Source organism: Morus notabilis, unplaced genomic scaffold (assembly GCF_000414095.1).
Source record: "Morus notabilis unplaced genomic scaffold, ASM41409v2 Scaffold42, whole genome shotgun sequence".
Taxonomy (NCBI): domain Eukaryota; kingdom Viridiplantae; phylum Streptophyta; class Magnoliopsida; order Rosales; family Moraceae; genus Morus; species Morus notabilis.
This window is the reverse complement of record NW_010360565.1, coordinates 509,640-512,465: the sequence shown is the minus strand read 5'-3', so window position 1 is coordinate 512,465 and position 2,826 is coordinate 509,640.

Here is a 2,826-nt window from a genome sequence, read left to right as displayed (position 1 = left end):
TGATATAGTCATTGCATATAGATCAATCCTCCATAAATAATTCATAATTAGAGCATGGTAAAATCCGTTAACCTCTCTAATTACTTCTTTATCCTTGAGTACCATTGATTCTCTAATGGACAGTGATTCATAAAACACATTCATGAATCGGAGCTCCTACTGGTCCAAGTACCGAATCAACCATCAAGAGAATTATTTATCTACTTCTTTCTTAAGAAGGAATGGATTCCATCTCATGTAATAACATTCCCGGCTACCTACTTCATCATGTCTCCAAAATACAAGGAATAGGATTCAGGATCTCAGAATCCGTACCGAGTAAATCAAAAGACACAAATCCATAAATAAGAGTCTGTTAAGAACTCAGGATTAAGACTATCCTATATATGACCATCGGTAGACTCAATTAGAATTTCTATACTTTAAGGAATTATTAGAAATTCATATTGTGTCTGTGTCCTTGTTCCACATAATCTCATTATGCGAAATACACTCATTCAATATCTCACCATATTAACAGTGCGGATAACACCGTTCCATTATAAATGGGAATGACATGTATTAATAATGTTTTAATTAAAGATTATGAACTTTAATTAAATTCATTATGAACATTGCTTTTTTATTATTATCCTTAAACATTATTCTCTCATATATAACACTTATATACAATGTTTAAGGTTACATAAATAATCACGGAATTTTCATTGATATTCATAAAATATTCACAAATATATACACATAAAATTATGAATAAACTATTTTATTAAAAAAATAATAAATATCCTATTACATCTTATGCTTCTAGGACACCATTCCCAACAGTCAGGACCAAAAATGGCCGAACTGCGAGGAACAAAGCCAAATCCTGCAAATTTTGGGTTTGATTTCAACATATTCTCAAATGGAATCAACAAAACCAAGTTCCAATCAAATGGGGTTTAAAGAATCAAAAAACCCCCAAATTTCATCATGATTTCACCAAAACCCACTCAAAATCCATTCAAAAGTATATCTAAACCAAAAATCACCAAACTCAACCAAAAATGAGTTTCACAAAGCTACATCTGAAAATTTAAAGTGAGTTTCAAAGATTTTTACCTTGATATATGCTTTCATGTTGAAAACTTCTTAGAAATCTCATTTTTGGTTCGAATCCAGTTCAAAATTTCTTGCAGAGAGGGAAAACTTTGAGAGAAAGAGAGAGGATGAGAGGGAGGAGCGAGGGAGAAAGAGAGCTCATAAAGAGAGAATGAGAGAGACCGAGAGAGCTGGGAGATGGAGACTCGCGGGGAAGAGAGAAATGAGAGAGAGAGTGAGATGAGAGTGACGAGAGGGAGAGAAAAAGAAATGAGAGAAAGAAAAAGAAAAAATGAAATATAAGAAAAAGAAAATAGTATTAAAATAGTTAAAAGAAAAGGGGTGGAATTATAAATACTGAAAATAATTAAAAGGTCTTAATTAATTAAGGAAATCAAATTAGGCACACTAATAAATAACAATTGGTATAATTAAACATGTTTAATTCTTAAGGGCATTACACTGTTGTAATAATAATATTGTGCTTCTTATTATATCGATGTTCTGTTATAGTTATTGTCACGCCCCCAAACCGGGGTTAGTGACGTGGAGGCTCGTTTAGAAACTTAAACCTGTTTGAGAGAGTGATTAGCAAATATTTTAATTTCTTTCAAATCCAAAACATCCAGGTATTTCCAAACGAGCCCCTTTCATTCAAGAGAGATTCAATGTTGAGAACGGTGGTGGAATTTCCAACCAAACCAGTTTAGAACCACGTCCCTGGCATCATGTCAGGAATTTCCTCAGGTGTTTAGCATACATGAATATAAACAAAAGTAAGTGTGACATCAACCACAGTCTAGTAATATTTAAGTTTATAATCCATGATCTTTTATACATGCCTTGAAGTAAAAGATAAGAGGAAAGATAGCTCTTCACTTTCCGAGGTCAAGTCCACGACACCGGTAGTAGCTACCTACTCCGTACTACTCCTTGCGTCGCCTGAAGGGGTTTAATACATTTGAAAACAAGAAAGGTGAGCGAAAGGCCCAGTAGGATATAATTTTATAAAGCATTTAAAATAAAGGTACTCACGGTCTGAAGATATACACCCGGAACCGATCATCCCTTTTTAGAAAAGGAAATACTCACAGTAGAAAATATCGGTGTAATGAAAGTTTGCAGCTCATCATACCACTAAACAAGAAGCGGTAAAAATGTCTGTCTGTAAAAAGTGCAGAGCCATAATTCCACTAAACAAGAAGTGGATCCGTACGGGTTTCAGGACCTGCCCCCAAGGATGCGATTCCCACATCCCGATCTCTGTTGCCACCATACGTTGTATCATTCCTTAAATATTTCATTTTAAGAAATGATACTCTTTAAAATCTCATTTCCAAAATCATTGGAAAACTTAATAGCATTCTCATGCTATTCCTTTGAAATCATTTTCTTCAAACATGTTTTGTTCTAAAACATTTTCATTGGCTAAAACCATTTAAAGTAAGGCTAACAAGGATATGGACAAGAATATCCTACCTGTTGGATATCAAACCTGTGGCTGTCTTCACGTAGCCCTAGCTCCGCTTGCCTTCGAGGCTTCAATTCCAATCGTGCCACTATCTTTCCCATCAAAATCAATAATTTAGAGTTTGACCTTTCTCATCAAACATTCTCGTTTAATTAGATGCAATTGTACGATATTAGTGTGCCATAGTTCAAAATCAATGTTCATAAACAATTCTTAATTCAAATCATGATTCTTTGACAATGGAAATTTATTCCGGAGAATCGAATGGAAAATAA